Consider the following 21,600-nt stretch of genomic DNA (forward strand, 5'->3'; position numbering starts at 1 on the left):
ACTTCTGTCTCTGTCTTTATGTGTCTCTTTGTGTGTCGGTCTCTGTGTGTGTCTGTGTCTGTGTGTGTGTCTGTCTTTGTGTGTGTCTCTGTGTGTTTCTGTCTGTGTGTGTCTGTGTGTCTCTGCCTTTGTGTGTTTCTGTCTGTGTATGACTCTGTGAGTGTCTGTCTTTGTGCGTATGTCTTTGTGAGTGTCTGTGTGTCTCCGTGTCTTAGTTTCCGTGTGTCTCTGTCTCTGTGTGTCTGTCTCTACCGATATCATATTACCTCACACGTACTTTAAGCTGTCTTATACTAAGTATGTCCTTCGCTGCCTATAGCAACTAATCAGAGATGCTATTACTGACCTGTAGCTCCCAGCTCCATTGACCTTAATGTAAGCAGGCTTTTTGGCAAATAACTAAAGCATTGGGTTAAATTTTCCACTCAAAACATAGTCTATGACGTTCCCTGAGTCAAATGAGGTGTCTGTGCAAAATTTTGTGATTGTAAATGCGACGGTGCGGATTCCTTTAGCGGACATACACACATGCATATATATATACACACACACAGACACACACACACACACACAAACACACACATACTGTACATACATACACTCAGCTTTTATATATTAGATTGAATTTCCCATTTGTATGATTTATGTTATGACTGAGATTTGCGGTCGAAACATGTCAACATTATGTCACTGTCTGCTCCTTGATATTTACATGGAATTTTATTTAATACCAAATAAAGGATTTTGATGATTTTACAAGAAAATCACCAGTAATTTCTTAACTCCTGAATTATTTACTAGCAGAAGCTGACAAATTGATTGTGGATTTTATACCCATATGGTGAGTGAATATATTGGACTGGCAGTTTTGAGCTTACATATATTTTTGCACTCTTAAGGAAAACATACTTTATATATAGTGTAGCTTTAAGCCCCTCTGTTGCCCATGTATAGAATATTAGATGTGGCACTCTCACAGTTCATGGGAATCAAAAGACTAACGTGACCTCAATGTTCATTCCTATAGATGCAGAGACCGCCGCATCTCAGTTTTACTGTCCTATCGATGAGCAGCAGAAGGCTTAAAATGAAGAGGAGTAAGTTAACTGATTCTTTGTGGGCTTTTGACATTTCAATATGTGTTTTACAGGATTATGAAGACACAGCTGTCTGTGTATCAGGTAGTTTAGCTCCACTGCAAATAAATGAGGCTGAATTGCAATACTAAAACCTAAGGACAGTTATAGCACTATTTTTGAAACCATCCTTTTTTTCTAATTATATACAACCCGTTTAAGATGGGATATAAAAAATATCATGAGCCATGTCCCAATATTGACTGACAGCCAGCTCAGCAGAGCATCAGTGCAGAGCTGGCTGTCAGTCAGTGCCGGAGACATGGTTACAGCCACTGCGCATTATGTATTGAGGCCATGCAAGCCGTCCTCCTACGACTGAAAAGAAAGATCATTTCCTCTCTGCAGCTGGGCTTTCAGTGCGCTGGCCTCACAGCTTCAGAATGATATTGACGTGTAAGGGCAGTAGTCATGACTGAGGCCATATTGTTGCATCCTGGCACCTCACATTGAAAATGGATGGTTGGCTATGTGTGTTGATGTGAGTATGGTGCATCACACTCACGGGTTTCTTGCATTTTACTGCCATCTTACAAGTTTCGGCACTCAGGGTCGGCCACACATGAATCATGGGACACCCAAAATTCTTCTTCAAAACTTACTTTACTAAACAGTCTTTTTTATCAAATAGTGGTATGACACATGCGCTAAGACATTTTCCTGCCTTCCTTTCATCCTTTTTAAGTTACAACTCACTTTAGGACTTTTTTGTGGTTACCAGCCGATTTATGACCATTTAAGTCTGACCTTTATACTCCCACCCTCCTAGCTTAAGTCTGTGGTCCTAACAGGCTTCCCACAGCTGAACTCCATGTTTGTATCCCACGTTAGAGCAAAAATGGATGTGTAGCACCCACGGGGCAGGGGGTGAAATACTCGTCGCTGGGCCGGTGGTGTCGGGTCTGGGATGTCACGGGAGGTCCTGCCCGACTTTGTGGTCCCGAGGTGTACACCATAAAGGGGATGAAGGATGGGATGAGTGGTAGTTGGCATGTTGAGGAATGTGGGAGTAGTAGTTATCTCGTGATGCCACCTATGGTATGCGACCATAAATTAGCCGCCGCTGCGGTCGCTGTCGTCTGGGGTGGCTGGTGTCGCAGCTAGGATGATTCAGCTTCCCGCAGGTGAAGCTAGACCTCAGGGAGGATGGTGGAGGTAGTAGTGGCCATTAGCACCGGAGCGCACCGGCAATGATGGGCTGACAAAGTGGTTGCGGTTCAAGGTCTTTTACGCACAGTTCAGTTGTCACCCTTGGAGTGACGGTTTCCACCGTGATGGGTCCCAGCCGATCCCGGATAAGTCAAAGGTCAGAACTGGTGCGATAGTCTGTGGGCCCTTCCTTCTTGTGCTTTTTAGTGTGGAATCCCCGTGACCTGAAGTGCTTGGGGACCCCGGTTTAGTGTTAAAGTTCCTGTCCCGAGTACAGCAGTGCAAGCCTTCTTGGTGCCTGAAAGTGATCACGACTCTGGGCTCTCTGTTGCTACTGTGCTCCGGGAACTTGTGGTGGCCAGAGAGACATAAAATCCCACTGTCTGCAGATTCTGGTGGCGCAACCTGAAGTATGCAACACCCTAGGGCTCTGCACTCTGAACAGCGCTGGTTCCAAAGGAGCAATTAAGCTCGCCCCTTGGCAACCATGTTTCTCCTATGTCCCACAGGAGCTACAGCCAGCTCCTCCACTGTCATCTCCTGCTCCTTCCAGTCTGCCCGATCCTAACTGTGGAAGCTCTGAAGCACTCTCCACAGCGACTGTGTTGTTCTGAGTCTCAGACTATTCTGAGGTAAAAACTGTGTGTTCTCCCACTTCCCCTGTGCTGCCCCCACCTTCCTGATTACTCACTTGTGGCTGGGAAAAACTCGTTGTTATAGTGACCACCCTTAGCCCAGTTCCAGTGGGAAAGCACCTGAGCTGTGTGTGTTGTGTAAGTGAAAACCAGTGCTTAACCTCTTCCTTACCCAGGATGAGTATTGCACCTTAAGTTCTGGAGTTAATAATGAGATATCTGGTAATGCCTTGTAACTAAGCAGCTAGCACTCCGATTTCTTCTCAGTCAGAAACTCTATCTGAATTATAAGATGGAGACCGTCTCTTTTCTAATTGCTAGCTTCTCCCGCAAGGGCTAATTCCAACTGCCAAAGGTCATGTTATACCATACCCTAATACTCATATATTACCTTATACATTATACCATATTACTATACATTATTAAGCAGGAACATATTACACTTTACATCACATCACATTACATAATATATCAATTCACATTCTGTACCATAGGGATTTTACCACCTCTTACAGACCTGCAAATTTACCACATATGTGCAGGTTAATAGCGTTTTTGACATGACAGGTTCCCTTTACGTATGAACACTAGGTTTTGTTTTCTCATCCATGACACTTATTTACTTTTGACTATTTCAAGTGCATACCAGATACTTGAGAAATCAGCAACACTATAACAAGTATCTTGAAGAGTTAACTGCAATAATCACTTTGTAACGCGTTCATTAAATGTGCTATGGCACTAAAATAGACTTTTCACCTCTAAATAGCAATGCGCATTCCAGAATTAAGTTACAGGAAAACTAAGGTCACTAAGACCAAAATAAATTATACTTGCTACTTATCAAGTGATAAATATTAAGGGTTTTATTTCTTTTACTCAGTCTTGTGGTGTTGAAAGTTATCTCCTACTTTCCAATAGCTCAGGGTCTCTCCATTCATCCTAATAGGAGTGCCGGCGATTAAGGGAATAGCGGACCCACTAGGCCACAGCACACAAGAAACCCAGAGGGGTTTGACTATGGAACCACACCTGGTTTTCCCCAGAGCCTCTAATGATGAGGGTGTTGCGCTTTGAAACTGGGTGCTACTCGTAAAGACTGATGCTGCGATGGCTGGCCTCAGGAGTACAGACATAGACAGTCTCTGAAGATAAGAACAGCAGCAGCAGCTGGTGTCGTGGATTCGGCCAGCATGGATGAATGGATGGACGCAGTAGCAGTGACCAATGGAGATACTTGCAGCAGCGGGTACTGTAGGAGGCCGTTAGCATGAATACTTGCAACAGCGAATATTGTGGTAACCGTCCGACATGGATGGTAGTAGCAGCAGCAGATTAGAAGTGCACTGAAACACAAACAAGGATCAGCAGCAGAATGTAGCTCAGTAATAGCAGCAGTGACAGCATACCTGAAGACTTGAGAACTAGCAACGCTGCTAAATCATTGCCCAGGCACCTCCCTTAAGGGGAAGTTGCCTTAAATACCTTAAACCTCACAGCTGACCTAAGAGGCACATCCGAGTTAGAGTGAGCTGGCCCTTTAAGAAATGGGGCATGTCCACAAGTACACCTTTCAGGCAGTCCCAGGAGGCCTTTGTGGTGTGTGCAGGCTCTGGAGACAGCAGCATGGACCGAGAAAAGGGCAGCCAATGCTGGATGACTAGTAAGGTGAGAGGGACGACATCTCCGCCGTTGGAGGGAAGCAAGACAGCGCAGCAACGCTGGCATGGGCCTTACCTTACAGTAGGCTATAACAATATAGCACAACCCCTTTATTTATTGAAGGACAGTGCCCTCTATGAGTATCGTAATAATGGGAATCAATGCTTCATATAAAACAGAACATTGTTGCCCTGGTAGATGAGACGTGGCTTTTAGTCCTCATTCAGATGTCAGTCATATTTTGGTCTGAAAAAAGAACATTCCAAATTCCATCAGTGTGTGGTCAGCTAGATAATTTTTAACCATCAACGTTTCATTAATGATTTTCTCATATGAAAAAAATAGATAAATTGCCAAATGTCTCCTATTCATTGCAATGATAATCACGGACAACACATAGAGGGAACACAAATGGCACATGTATGGCAATGTGTACTGTCAGTGACTTTTCACAGACTTAAGGCCGCTTTACACACTGCGACATCGCTCAAGCGATCTCGTTGGAATTTGTGACGCAAATCCGGCTGCTTTAGCAATGTCGTTGCGTGTGACACCTATGAGCGATTTTGAATCGTCGCAAAAACGTTCAAAATTGCTCATCGATGATATGCCCCTCTAATCTCGATTATCGCTGCTGCTGCAGCTACGATGTAGTTCCTCGTTGCTGCGGCAGCACATGTCGCTATGTGTGACACCGCAGGAACGAGGAACCTCAGCTTACCTGCGCCCGCCCGCAATGAGGAAGGAAGGAGGTGGGCGGGATGTTACGCTCATCTCCATCCCTCCGCTTCTATTGGGCGGCGATTCAGTGATGCTGCTGTGACGTCGCTGTGACGCTGAACGAACCGCCCCCTTAGAAAGGAGGCGGTTCGCCGGTCACAGCGACGTCGCTAGGCAGGTAAGTAGTGTGACAGGTCCGTGCGATGTTGTGCACCACGAGCAGTGATTTGTCCGTGTCGCACACCCATGGGGGGCAGGTACGCACGCTAGTGTACTGCCCTGAGAGGGGCCCGGCCGCTTCTTCCGCTTGCTCGGGCCGAGCCGCTTGAGGTCCGGGCTCGTGTTGTCGGTGGCGAGACCGCCTCCGGACCGGGGGTCATGTCGCTCTGTTAAGGGGAGAGGCAGTGGGGGTGGTGGTGGTGGTGGTGACGGGATGAGGCGCGCAGCCGGGGAGGGCCGCGCTGTCGTCTCACGGGTCATGACGCCACCTACGGGTCGTGGTGACGGGATGCACCACCGCTGCGGCTGAAGTGATGGCGTGCTCGTTCGGGATCGGTGTTGCGGCCGCAGCCGAGATGTTAGCCCCTCCGTGGGTAGGGGCGGTGCATCCCGGGGCCCGGTTCGGGCATCTGTAAGCGCTGATGTTGTTGTTGGGGTGCAGGGTGCTGTGCCGCGGTGTAGTGTCGTGCCCGAATGGCACTGGTGTACTCACGATTAATTCACACTCAGAGTCACTGGTAAACCAAAGTTCGGATATGGTCGGTTCACGCGGCCGGCTGCTGATGTCCCCTGTGGGGTTGATGGTGGCCCCTTTCCCGTGCACCTCTGGATGTAGTGTTTTGGCTCCCCTGCCTGAGCAGTGGTAGCCCGCTCCCCGACGTTGAGCTGACGGAGGAGCCCTCAGTTGCCCGCAGGCGCTGGCCCATCGGGTGTTTGGCCCTTGGCGGTGGCGCTCGCTCACCCGGTCTCAGTGGGCTTTTGCCTTCTTTCGGGACTTTGGGTGTGGATGAACCTGTGAGGTCCAGCCAGCAAGCAGTCAATTTGCCTATACTCAGTAGTTTCTAAGCTAGGACGGGGTCTGAGTACCCTTCTTCTGGTGCTCCGGTACACGGTTGACTCCCCGGTTCAGGACCGGCGGGCTCCAACCCAGGCCCGGTCCGTACGGTTCCGCTGGTTGCTGTACCGGTACTCCTGCAGACGGCCACCACCACCTGCCTGCCTGACGTTTCAAGGGGCCCAGGCTCCTACCCGGGTCCCTAACAGCTCTGCTCCTCTACCACTTCACTCTCTAGAACTTGTCTCTCTGTATTTCCTGCCTCAGGGCAGTAGTCTCCTCGGTGGGCGTGCCTTTCCACCTGACTCCGCCCACCTGGTGTGCCCTACTGGCACTGAGGGAGGCATCAGGTCTCCCTCTCGGGTGACTAGTGTGTGACCTCACAGGGGGTGGGGTTGTGTGTGTATGTGGTAGTTGTAATTACCTGTGACCCCTGGGGTCCAAGGCATCACACTAGCGATATCGGTCATGATATTGCAGCGTGTAAAGAGGCCTTTATAGACCTGCATTAGTGAGTTTTAGCCCATAACTTGAATAAAAAATTTGTATAGTACTCTTGAAAAATGGGTGGTCAGGAAGGGTTCCAACAATAAAAAAAAGAACTTGCCACTCCAGGATGGATGTAAGGAATTTATTACACAGGCAGTTCAGAAAAATTATAATGTTATGACCCCTATATTTGGATCTATACTATGCTGCACCTTCACACCTATACATCACAGCAGTGTGATTCTTCTATTAATCTCACAGTGACTTTTGACAGTATCACCATCTTAAAGGCATGTCCTGTACAAGAATCTATTGTGTCTGACGAAGACCCAATATAGAGGTCGAAACATTATAATTTTTCTTGACGGCATATATAATAAATTCCTTGAATAAAAAATGTATCTGTTTAAATTTTTTGCAGATCACACAGTCTGTAAAAAAATGCTTTTGTGTGCAGCCACATAGGAGACGTGTAGGGATAAGTGGAGCCTTGGATGATCAGGTTTGCAGGGTTCAGTTGAACTTTTGTTAAAACTTTGGTTTGGTACCTGGACTAAGAGGTTGCAAATGGAAGCAAAATGGGAATAAGAGCAGGAGAATTGCCCTTGAAACAAATGTTGATAGGGAATAAATAAAGGGCATACAATACATAGAATACAATTACACCCCGTGGGGCTCATTAGACAGCTTCTTATGATTAAATAAATAAATAAATAAATTACAAAGAAGTTGGGGTCCCCCTTATTTTTGATAACCAATAAAGGTAAAGCAGATAGCTGGGGGCTGGTATTATCAGGCTGGGAAGCCCCATGATTATTTGGCTCTTCTCAGTCTAAAAATAGCAGCCTGCAGCCTCGAAGATATGACTTAAGCCAATGGTATAATGTCCCTCAACGTCAATAATTCTAGGATCGTGGCTTCTTAGGTCACTTGCAATCAGTGGTGGGCCTGGAATTACTCACTCTTGTGAGAAATTGCATGTCTGGCACTGACCAAGAGTGACCTATGAAACCACATCCTGAGAACGAGGCTCCATAGGATTCAACGGATGTCATGGGATAGTACACCATTGGATTACATTGAAACTTCAAGGTTTTTACAAATTAATAAATTGGCAAATGAGGGAATGTGGGGGAGTCTTTATTCAAATAAACTATTTTTTACTGTGTGTGTTTTTTTTACTTTACACTTACTGAGTTAGTAATGAGAGTGTCTGATAGACATTTCTCCAATATTATCCCTTGGGCTTGATGTAAGCTGCCAATTCATAGCATTATCATCCCCAAAAATATTACCTAGATTGCCACAGCACCAGGAAATTGGGAAGAGCTGGACAACATCTAATAGATGCGCTAATGCTCCAGCTATGTTTCATGTACGCCTATGAGGTTTTTGAGTTCAGCTTGTTCTGCCATGCACTGATCTTTCCCAATTTACACTGCAAGAGCAGTACAAAAGATTTTTGCCAGTGAATTTGATTTCCAGCATTGTTGTCACTATCGGATTTATTTCACTACACTGCTCATGCAATGTAAATTCCACAGACTCAACGTGCCTATGCTCAGTTAGGCAGCAGGGAAACCGGCTGTCAATCAATCAACAGCTGTCAATCAGCTGAACAGAAGAGAATGAACTGCTCTGTGCACGTGACGTTAGAGAGATCAGAATACAGCAAACAAAGCAGGTATCAAGCAACTACCTACCAATAAGTTCTTACCCCGTAAAAAATAAAAAGTCTTAGATAACCCCTTTTAGAAAAATGATTATATATTTAGCTCTTACCTATTCACTAACCTTATTGCATCAACTACAACAATACCAGTGTCCACTCCTATGCTCTTGAACCTATGTGTCAAAGAAAACATTCTACAGCATCTATATTTAGAAAGATTATTGTTCGAAAGCTGAGTGCCAGACAGCTTAGCCGGAGGTGATGAGAAATCAGCCTCTCAAGATTCCCGGAGGTCACCAGGACAGAATCAGTAACTTGCCTCTAAGCTAAAAGAAAAATACAGTTCTGAAATGTTATTACTCCGGGGATTTCTACAATATGAAAATGTATCTAAAAGGAAGTAAAAAAATATAAATAACATCAACTTCTGCATTTTAGCCACAAAACTAAAATTTTAGTGTGGTTTATCATAGATTTTACACTCATTTAAACACTGTATTTGTGTTATAAGATGCAAAAGCTTTGTGTGAGCTGGAAACACCTCGGTTACTTACCGGTAGCCGGTTTTTCCAGAACCCATGACAGCACCACGTGAGAGAGGGATCCGCCCAGCGAGGACAGGAAACCATTCTGAAATAAAAGGGCGGTACCTCTCCCCTTCGTCAGTTGATTACCGAGAATTGAGAGGACCTCCAACAAACGTCAGAACTTAACTCTATCACCAACTATAACACACACATGCACACCCAGAATAGTGCACACTAAAGGTGGTGTCACACACAGCGACGACGACAACGAGGTCGCTGCTACGTCACCATTTTCTGTGACATTGCAGCGACGTCCCATCGCTGTCGCTGTGTGTGACATCCAGCAACGAGCTGGCCCCTGCTGTGAGGTCGTTGCTCGTTGCTGAATGTCCTGCTTCATTTTTTCGTCGTCGCTCTCCCACTGTGAAGCACACATCACTGTGTGTGACAGCAAGAGAGCGATGAAATGAAGCGAGCAGGGAGCAGGAGCCGGCGTCTGGCAGCTGCGGAAAGCTGTAACCACTGTAAACATCGGGTAACCAAGGGAAGACCTTTCCCTGGTTACCCGATATTTACCTTCGTTACCAGCCTCCGCCGCTCTTGCTGCTAGTGCCGGCTCCTGCTCTGTGCACATGTAGCTGCAGTACGCATCGGGTAATTAACCCTATGTGTACTGTAGCTAGGAGAGCAAGGAGCCAGCGCTAAGCAGTGTGCACGGCTCCCTGCTCTCTGCACTGTGACATGTAGCTGCAGTACACATCGGGTTAATTAACCCGATGTGTACTGTAGCTAGGAGAGCAAGGAGCCAGCGCTAAGCAGTGTGCGCGGCTTCCTGCTCTCTGCACATGTAGCGACGTTATGATCGCTGCTGCGTCGCTGTGTTTGGCAGCTAAGCAGCGATCATAACAGCGACTTACAAGGTCGCTGTTACGTCACAGAAAATGGTGACGTAACAGCGATGTCGTTGTCGCTGTCGCTATGTGTGAACCCAGCTTAAGGATGAAAAGGGAGGGATTATATGGGTGCTGTCATGGGTTCTGGAAAAACCGGCTACCGGTAAGTAACCGAGGTTTTTTCCCCTCACCCATGACAGCACCACGTGAGAGATTTCCAGAGAATAACGTATCAGGGAGGGACCAACGTCTCAAGCACCCTTCTACAAAACGAGAGATCAGCCGAGGAGGATAGATCCAACCGATAGTGACGGAAGAAAAAGGAGAATGTGAAGACCAGGTAGCAGTCCTACAAATCCGGTCAATAGATACCTGCGTCTTCTCAGCCCTGTAGGGCGACACCGCACCGGTGGAATGGGCCCTTAAGCCCTCAGGGAAGGTAGCCCCAATAGATGAGTAGGCTAAGCAATGGCCTCCCTAATCCACCTGGAGATAGTGCAGTTTCACACCCACAGACCTTTTCTACTACAGACAGAGCTATGAAAAAGGACTGTGTTTTCCTCACACTATGTGTCACTAAGATGTAGAGAAGCAGGGCCCTATGAACCTCCAACGTATGAATCTGTTTTACCCCGGTATTTGTAGGATGGCTGCAAAAGGAGGGAGGATTATACCCTGCGTGCTATGGAATCGAGAGGCGACCATTGGGAGAAAGGGTCCTATTAACACCTGACTCGGCCTATCGTATTTCAACCGCCGTATTCCAGAACAAGGTCTCCCATCAAGGACAGGAAACCAACTGACGAAGGGGAGAGGTACCGCCCTTTTATTTCAGAATGGTTTCCTGTCCTCGCTGGGCGGATCCCTCTCTCACGTGGTGCTGTCATGGGTGAGGGGAAAAATTAAAATTACACTTCATTGTAAGTAGTAGTTAAAGGTAACTTTACAGCTGATACATGCTGCCCAAACCATGGGCAGCATTTATCAGCCACTGGTTGTGTTATCCCAGTCCAGTAAGTTTGACTTTGAAATGTTGTGGCGTTTCAGTGAAAAACATGTTTTAAATAACCACCAGGGACTATACCGGAGACAAATCGCACAGGCAGGAGCCCGACAGCTTCTCCCCTCTTGCTGCCTTGGTCTGACAGTCAGTCACTGTCTATTTGGGCAGGGAGAAGCCACCGGATACTTGCCTGTCCAACTATTCTACAGTGGGGTTCGGTCCCCGGCTGGATATATGCTGCCCACGATGTATGTCTTGAGAGCTGTAGTTTCATGGGGTCACATGTGTTGGGGGGGGGTTCTGCTGTTTTGGCATCTCTGAAGCTCTGCAAATGTGACATGGTGGCCGAAAGATATTCCAGTCAAGCTTGCACTACAAAGTCAAATAATGCTCCTTCTTCCCTTCCAATCCCTGCCATTTGACCAAACAGTAGTTTCTAACCAAATATTGGGTATCAACACATTCAGGCAAAATTGTACAACAATTGTGGGCTCCATGTCTCCTCTTACCCTTGTAAAAATGAAAACATTTGAGCTAAAACAACATTTTAGTAAAAAAAAAATGAAAAAAAAATATTTTTTCCTTTTTTTCCCTTTGCGTTAACTGTTGTGCTGCACCTGAAGAGATAAAATCACTAATGCATTTTTTAGGCGTTCAGTTTTTAAAATATGATCTTGTTTGGAGGGTTTCATATATCCCTCTCAAAGTCAATACAAAAGTCTCTAAGTCAATACAAAAGTCAAATGGTCCCTAAAAAACAGGTCTGTACTTTTTATTCAAAAAATAATAATAAGAAATAAAAAGAAAACTTGATGCTTAACTTGTCTTCTAATGCTTACAAAAAATATGACATTTTGAAAAAGATGCTGACAAAGTGGAAATATGCAAAATGTTATTTATTGATGATTTTGTGTGGTATGACTATCTGCTTTAAGGGCATACAAAATTAAAAGTTTGAAAACTGCATTTTTTTTAAAAATATATGTCACTTTACAAATATTTTCATAAATAATTGCAACTTTTTTCAACTATTTTCTACCACTAATGTACAAGTGTCGAAAAAACATCTCAGAATCACTGGGATATGTCGAAGCATGCCGAAGTTATTATCACACAAAGTGATACGGGAGATTTATGCCTATGGAGGGACTAGAAGCCATTCTGGTAAGATATTATATAAATAATTGTTTGTTATAGGTTATTTTGATATGGTCTTTTTAAAGTCAATTCACTTTCCTAATTAAGTGCATGCAATTTGACAAAACCCCATAAAGGATTTGTTTTGACTTTCTTAAATCGATCTAGAATTGTACCCAATAACTTGATGTATTTGATCATGTGGAAACACAGAGGAAGCGGAGAGATATAGGTTGAAAGGATGTAAAAATCACTTTTATTTATTACTATTTAAAATCGGTTCAAAAAATGAATATGTAAACAAGTGGATATGTCATACAGGTACAATAGCCGACAAGGGGTTAACCATAAAAAAGTGACAATGAGATAATTAGCATGACACAATAGGGAACAGTGGGTAAGCATTAGATAAGCACTGGAAACATTACACCAAACTACTGTCAAAAAGACAGAATTCCTCAACGCTGAGAGCTACAATGGCTCAAATAATTAAAGCGGGGAAATAGTAAGAAGTTTTACCTATGAAAGTGCCAATGTGAATAAAGTGCAAGATGCAATAGGACTCCTCGTGGAGGACCCCCAACGTACATTTCGCCTACACTTCTGACCGCTTATTCATGGGGTGATATGATAATGTGTAGGGATCAGCTAGTCATCATGGATGTAACTCGTTGTCACCTTAATAATGGAAAGTTTATTTTATAGATACTTTTCCTCTTCAAGAAGAAGACAAAAATATACCAATACCTGGCATCCATCCGCTAGAGCGGAGGTCCATTTACATAGGCACTTTTCATTAGAGCTAATACTGAGGAGTCCCTAGTGGTGGACCATTCTCTGTGATATTCATGTAGAAATGTCTACTTTAATGAAACAACTTCTATTACCCATGCAGCTAAGTCATTGACAAGTATGGATGAACAGGACATAATGTACACAAACAATAGCTAAAAACATAAAGCATTTATTTTGTGTCAAGTCCTTGTAAGAATTTAATAACGTCTATCTGTGCAGTATGTAAATATTTAACGACTCAGAGGAAATCTTCATATCTACAATACACAATACGGTTACTTTTCCATTAGTTAATTATTTTGCTGCAAGGCACATATCTTTGCAAAAAATACTTAAATCCACTTCTATCTCATGAAAAATTATATTGCATCAATAAGATGCACCTTGTTTATTTACTATACTATATACCAAAATATACATCAATAGTACAGTGCAATATAGCAAGATGGTGCCAAGTAATGATCAACAGATAAGAAAAATCCACTATCAAGCTGACCTGCTACATCTGCGCGATTACCTCCTGTCTGTCGTACATAATGGTTCTATAGTGCTTATCAAGCATCCATCTTTAATAGGATTATGAAACCTTACAGAAAGTTTAAAGTATAACCATTGTTTTAATTTGTATTTCATAAATCAATAGTCCACATGAAAATAAGCAATTTTGTAATGTATTTCATCAGCCATATTTGTTTCTTTCTCTGTCAGAATTGATCAGTCATTATCAACAATCAACATTCTCATTTCTGAGGTAAAATCTGTATTCAGTGAAGACTTTCCCATTACTGAGATAGGAGATGGCAGCTGTTACTGTTGAGAGTCTATGTTGCTAGAAGAGGGAGGAGGGTGGAGCTCTGCCTCTATCTCCTCCCTCCTCATCTTGCGTCATCATAAAATCTCCTCAGTAACAGCTGCCTTCTCCTCTCAGTAATGGGAAAGTCTTCACTGAATACAGATTTTAACTCTGAATTGAGAATTTTGATAATGACTGATCAATTCTGACAGAGAAAGAAGCAAATTTGACTGATAAGAAATATTACAAAGTTGGATATTTTCATGTGCACTATTGAGTTATGAATTAAAAGTCAAAATAACTTTTACACTTTAAGTTATAGATGCCACTGTTATCACTTGGGATTTCTCATTTACAGCATGACAATTCATCATCAGAATAATAATTATACCTAACAGTGTGATAATAGGATCTATTTTTGATCATTTTTACTCCATTTTAGGTGTGTGTGTGTGTGTGTGTGTGTGTATTTCTTCTCTCTGTGTAATGGAGTCTACTGTTTATTTTAGAGCATAATCACGTGATTTATTTGATTAAATCAAAACTAAGAGAAGCTCAAAAATGTGAAACCCAAGAGATATATGTCACACCCAGACTCCTGGTATCAGCTTTGTTGGCTGAGGCCCCGCTCCTTGAGGTCACATGGGTATGACCTCACACAAGTCCTGGAAAGAGACAAAGTGAATTGTTTGTATAATGTTTATGCTAATTCTAACAAGGAGAGGGAATAACTATGAATATATTATCTGCTCCTCAGCTGCTGTCACTCAACAAGCAGCTAATTTTATAAACTTTACTTTCTTGGATTTCAAAACCTAAACATCTGAGCTGACCACTACAGATATGTATAGAATCAGCCTGATAGTGCCAGTATAGCACTGGCTTTAGCTTATATAGGAAAATCCTGATGATTGGTTCCCTTTAAAGAACTCTATTTGTGAAAATGCCTAAATTTACATTATTTATTGTTTAACCAGCATTTTAGCTTGTGGGACGCTTTATTGGGCTAAAACTATTTGCTTTGTAGATTTACTGAAAGAAGTAGAAACTCCTAAGACTGAAAAAGTGTTAAAAACATAGCTGTCATAATGTTTGATAGGCTAATGATCAGACTTCTGCGCTTGAGTGAGCCTAATGTCCACACAGGCTTGTAGGCCAATGCTGCGTCTTCATTAGATACCAAACTTCTTAGGATCCACCATAATGTTTTAACAACAATTTTTATGTTAATACGCCTTTAAATTTCTTCCTTCTAATCATACACCCTTCCCACAACAGAAATTATTCTGGCAGACATTACACAGACCTCATTCCAATTAAACAATCACACTTGTTGACTACATGTTCTCATTCTTTGCTGTAGGCTCTTTCCATACAGTTTTAAAGCAATGGCATTTTTTAATAAATTGAATTAACTAGCATATCCTTTCCACTTTGTCAAGTAAACAAGGCTTGCTTTCATAGCTATTTGGCACAAACAGAAAAAAAATAAAAGAAACAGAAAAGATCACAATTCACTACATAGATATACGACATCTCATATTCTTCCACCACATCTTTGTGAGCTTGTCGCAGCTTGATTAATGATGCATAAACAGGCTCTCAGTACTTAAGGAAGTATTTGATCCTTTCAACATTGGGTTTTAAAGGGAAAATAAATCAACCTGTGATGCAAACTATAAATTTATGCTCAGGGCATGTATAAAGAAAGAAAATCTCCTTTTGACTGGCAGCTTTGCCACTTCAGGGATTTCTTTTCATAAATGATTGTCGCCCCGGTACATCGTTGGCATAGAAACCAGCCAAAAGCTGCAACTTCTTTGCAAGTAAAAATCCGTGAATCTGAAATCTGCTTGTAAACTGTCAAGCAAATTACAGGTATGATACTTACAGGGAGAGTCGGTTATTGCATTGTTTGGATTGAAATATTTGAAACACAAAACATTATTAGTAATTGCAGCGTTCCTGACAGACGGAACTGGATACAAAATGAAGAATGGATTCGGAAGTCAGTCAACACTCAAACCAGCTTAGACATGTTCACCATATAGTGCTAGTATTGCAGATGGGTGATATAGGAGGAACAGGAACTTTGTGGACTCTAAAGACCACCATACACGTGAAATCATTTATTTAGCTGACAGTTATCTTTCTCAAATACTACAGTGTCACGGGCATGTACGGATGGAATAAGGGCTTCTAGGCTGACCCTAAGACTGAGGCCCCTGTGCTGTCCCTTATCTCGAGGGTAGGCTTGATGGTAGTCAGGCTCGAACCTCCAACGTGACCCTGTCTCCTGTACAAGCCCTGATACTACTTTCCCCCACCCAGGGAGTGGGCCGGAAACCCAGAAACCAACTGTAACAGCGTGTCCCTCCCCTGCCTGTGCTAATGGTGTAATAATCTGTCCCTCCTTTACTGTCCTGTATGTACTACTTGTGGTGGGAGATTGTTTGTTCTTCTCAGCATGGGACTCATCCAATCCACAACTTGGTAGATAGAATAGAGCCGGGATGTCTAGAATCCTTTCATGTATTATATGTCCAGGGGTGGTGGGCCCTTCTGCCCACCTAAGGGGCTGATCCCAGGAGAAGAGAACAAAGAGACCCATGTTATTCAGTTAGTTGGATCTCGGCTGCAGAAGGACTAGGATCAATAGCTGAGGCTAGATCCTAGTGCATGTGTATGGACTGTTACAGGTTGGAGATCAGTGGCCACGTGGAATTGTGTTTTGTTGTTCACCCTGTTGGACTCAAGGAACTCATATAAGGACCATTGCCATCTTTTCCCTGGCGCCGGAATACCGGGAGGCGCCCCCGGATCTGTTGTTTTGTTGTGGACGCCTTGCAGACTTTAAGGATTTATATTCATGTTTGATGCTTTATCTTTGTGGTTCCAATAAAGCCCTTTGGATTGTTCCTCGGCCTGGCGTCCCTTACTGTTCTGTTGCATACCCTGTCATACCAACACCCCACAAATAGTCACAGACAAGGGTAAACGAAAACTTGTGCACACCGCACACAAACACAAAGGAGTGACAATATGTGAACTGAGGAGTAACGCAAAAGGGGTAGGAAATAACTACACAACTGGAGAACTGACACACCGCATGCAACTGGATAGCAACAGGAACCAGGAAGCAAAAGAGCTATATCCGGAACTCAGTCCCAGAATCCAGAAGCTTAAAAAGGCTGGAGATGGTGATCAGCAACCTGAATTCCTAGCAGCAGATCACAGGCCAGCAGGAATTAACTCTCACTGTACTGGAGAGCAGTGAAGCCATAACAAGCCTACACCCATGACAAGCTGTGCAACTAAAGAAACCCAGGCAGTTTGTCGGACTCTGCAGTGTGAACAGAGTCCGATACCGCCATGACTCCCAGCGAGTGTTATACAGAACACCACACGACACACAGAAATGAGTGCTCGGCTGAGTGTTCTTGTGTTCTCTATGAGAGTGTTCTTGTGTTCTCTATGAGAGTGCTACTACAAAACTACTCATACATCAGCCTATCTAGGCTCCAAACAATTGAATTTTAACAGGCTGAATCTGTCTCACCCCATCATCATCTGTTGGGCACCTATAAACATTAGAATGGTTTTTGTCTTTAATATAATAGTGTATGGGAGCCTTAACGTGAGTCTGTCAGCACAGAATGACTGTTCAAACGAAGTACAGGAGATCGGAGCATCCTTGGTGTAGCCAAGCATTAAAGGGCACCATTACACCTACTTGTATGCCATCTAAATCCGCCCTGCTCTGCTCTACAAAGCTATAGCTGTCAATAAAAGAAGAAGTGCGGAGAAGATAGAGGGAAAATAAGTAGGCGAGAAGGCAACTTAAATGTTTGGGCACACCAAGGGTGCACTGAGTGCTGGTAATTGGTTTGAACAGTCATTCTGTGATGACAAACTCCTCTAAAATATGCTCCTTTAGCCAAAAAAACAAGATAAGTAAAAAACAAATTAATTTTTTTAAACTCATGTCTTACTTATTTAGACCCTTTGGCTAAAATGTAATCCAATATTTTAGCTGTAGCAAATTATATGAATGCCCCACACATTCCAGCCACATATTGCTAGAAATGGGGGGGTGAGGGGGTTATTCCATAATTTTTTTCTTATTTGGGTCAATAGTTTGGACAAAATTAACCACATGTCACGCTGTACTCTAAGATGTACAATAGCAGTACAGCGCAGTAATGTGGGACTGAGAGGATTCCTGAAACTATCTGAGAAGGTAGTTAGCTGGTAAACCACTAGGGGGCGTAAAAGTGGAGGAAACGTATGAGCAGGGAATTCCCTAGCAGAGGTAATACCAGTCAAGCCCACCAGATGGCAGTAGAATCGTCAGAAAGCCGTGTCACAACATGTGGTCTTGTAAGTACACAAGGGCAAAGTCTAAACGTAGTCAGAGGGAAGCAAATAGTCAGTAGCCGGGAAATCAGAGCCTAGAAGCGAGGGGGGGGGGGAGTGGGAAGACAATACAGAATTAAGGTAAACAGATAAGGAACGAACAGGGAGACAGTGGGAGAGACACTGATGGAAACAGACAACAGAGGAGGTTAACAGGTCAGGTGAACACGGAGGTCAGGAGGGGGCAGGGCAGACAACAGGTCACTCAAGAGCAGAACACAGCAGAGCCAGAAGTATCACTGGCGAAGTCCAAGAGAAACAGTGCCCTAATAAAGCAGCCTGACCTCCAGAATGAGGCAGAAAGGATTAACCCCTAACGTGACTTGCATCAAAAGTGAAACTAAAAAAAAGGCTCAGCTCCAGCTGAGCCAGGAGTCAATCATGACACCACACCACTGATTTATACCTATAAGAAATTCCTTATTAGCTCTATTGGACTGAAGAGTCTGTGTGGATCCACATTCCATAATCTATAGCGGTTTTGCTCACCGTGTGAACATATCCTAAAGCATGGTTCACATCAACACTGCGTCTTCCATTCTTAATGAAGCCTCTGAGAGATTTGGTTTGAAACTGTTCCAAGTGAATTCTGATGAATACCAGAGATTTAAAACTTGTTTATCAGGTCTTCTTTTCATTTTTCTTTTATCCAGCATAAATAGTGCTGCAGCTACATTAATCTTGTCAGTAAAAAAACAACAAAACAAAAGAGGGCTAGCAGTGTTAAGTCTCCATTCATAACATGCATTACTGTTTATATTGAGCATGTATTGTGCAAAAGCTACCAACTCACATCCTAAACATGTCTATGGGGCTCCAATTTACAGAAGCGTGCCCAAGAGTGTCCTTTTGGCCTCCAAATGACTATACATCTATATACAACCCCCAAAGCTCCAGTGCAACAACTTATACCGCACAGTACAGACTGTGACAAATGCCTTGTAGCACTCTCGACTGCACTGAGTGCTTCTGTGATAAGGATAATCATTCACAATTTCCAAAAATAACCATGGCACTCCAAAATAGCAAATAAAATTAAGTTTGTTGCTTTATTAATTCATCATCATATCATCATATGTCGCACCAAAAGTGAAAAATTGGTCAAGGCTACAATCCACATTATACTTAGATCCCAACTGAGCAGAAGAGAAGCAACCTCTCCCAATATCCAGGAGAAATTTGGTGATGAATAATGAATGCATCCTCAAAAGGAGGGTAAAAAAAACCCACAGAAATTTTGATATACTCCAAGCACTGATGGGCAAAAATGGTCTGCCATCAGCCAGGATTTGGCCCAGAAGATGATATCCACAATGCAAGGACAAAGTGCACAAGTCTTGGAAAATATGGGGCAACCCTGTAAATATTGAGCCATTCCATAAACTTGATGTATTTGTCAAAAGTGTTAACATTTCTGAAATGCTCATCATTGTACTTCAACAACGATAGAAACATTTGACTAAAAGATCTAAAAATAGTGAAGCAGAAAACTTTGTGACAATCTAAATATGCCTTATGCTAGGTTCACATTTCCGTCAATTTGTATCAGTCACAATCCGCGGCTCTGGTAAACAACAGAATCCGTTTGGCGGATTCCGTTGTTCCGTTCCCATAGACTTGTATGAGCGGCGGATTGTGACTGATGACGCTGCGTTACATCCTCCGGCCGACTGATCAGTCGTGGAACGACTGACCGTCAGGCGGCAGGAACGCAGCTTGTAACGTTTTTTGAGCAGTGGAATCCGTAGGATCCATAGCTCTCTCTGGCTCCCTGCACACGTAACCAGGGTACACATCGGGTTACTAAGCAATGCGCTTTGCTTAGTTACCCGATATTTACCCTGGCTACGTGTGCCAGGAGTCAGCGCTAAGCGGTGTACGCTGGTAACCACGGTAAATATCAGGTAACCAAGCAAAGTGCTTTGCTTAGTTACCCGATATTTACCCTGGCTACGTGTGCAGGGAGCCCGACACTTCTCTGTTCGGCGCTGCCCCCTCCCGCACTCGGCATGTACACATGCACACACACAGACACACACACACACACTCACCTGTCCCCAGCCATGCAGTCCCAGACACTGACTTCCTCACCGCCATGGCCCTGCTCGGCTCCACCCACTCCGCCCCCCGCACACATTCTTGGCAGCCGAACGATCAGGTGATCACCCGGCGGCCGGCTGCTGTGAGTGATCGTCTGATCACCTGGCGGCCGGCTGCTGTGAGAGATCGGCTGATCACCCGGCGGCCGCCTGCTGTGAGCGATTGGCTGATCACACGGCGGCCGGCTGCTGTGAGCGATCGGCTGATCAGCCGGCGGCCGGCTGTTGTGACCGATCAGCTAATCGCTCTCATTAGCCGGCCGCCGGGAGATCATCTGTTCACTCTCAAAAGCCGGCCGGCTATTGTGTATGATCAGCTGATCGCTCTCTCTTTTACAACGGAGTCCGACAATGAATTCTAATTCCTGTCATCCGTTGTACAACGCATCAGTCACAAGTGTCAAGCAACGCATGTGACTGATGCAAAACAACGGAAATGTGAACCTAGCCTTAAGGCCGCTTTACACGCTATGACATCGCTAAAGCAATGTCGTTGGGGTCACGGAATTTGTGACGCACATCCGGCCACGTTAGCGATGTCATTGCATGTGACAGCTATGAGCGATTTTGAATCGTCGCAAAAACGTTCAAAAACGCTCATCAGTGACATGGGGGTCCATTCCCAATTATCGTTGCAGCTGCAGGTACAATGTTGTTCGCCGTTCCTGCGGCAGCACACATCGCTATGTGTGACACCGCAGGAACGAGGAACCTGACCTTACCTGCGGCCGCCAGCAATGTGGAAGGAAGGAGGTGGGCGGGATGTTACGTTCTGCTCACCTCCGCCCCTCCGCTTCTATTGGCCGAACGCATCTCCCCCTTCAGGGAGGGATTGTTCGGCAGTCACAGCGACTTCGCAGAGCAGGTATGTGCATGTGACGCTGCCGTAGCGATAATGTTCGCTACGGCAGCGATCACCACATATCAGCCGTACGACGGGGCGGGTGCTATCTCACTCGACATTGCTAACAATTGCTAGCGATGTCGCAGCGTGTAAAGCTGCCCTTAGTCTTGAAACTTTTGGTCATGACTGCAGTGTCAAAGTTCATGATCAATGATGATACAAATGTAGGAGTGCCTCAGTGCTAGAACAGAACTTACCTCTTGGGTACCTACAGTGGAAACCAGAAGTTTACATACACAATCTAAAAAGACACATCTGCATGTTTTTCTCACTACCTGACATGAAATCAGAATAAACCTTTTCTGTTTTAGGTCAGTTAGGAACCAAAATAATTTATATTTGCCAAATGCCAAAATAATGAGAGAGGGTGAATGTTTAAGGCATTTTTATTACTTTCTGCAAAGTAAAACGTTTACATACACTAAAGTGTGCTTTACACGCTGCGATCTCGCTAGCGAGATCGCAAGCGATCCTACCCGCCCCCGTCGATTGTGCGACATGGGCAAATCACTGCTT

This window comes from Anomaloglossus baeobatrachus, chromosome 3, assembly GCF_048569485.1.
Source record: "Anomaloglossus baeobatrachus isolate aAnoBae1 chromosome 3, aAnoBae1.hap1, whole genome shotgun sequence".
Taxonomy (NCBI): domain Eukaryota; kingdom Metazoa; phylum Chordata; class Amphibia; order Anura; family Aromobatidae; genus Anomaloglossus; species Anomaloglossus baeobatrachus.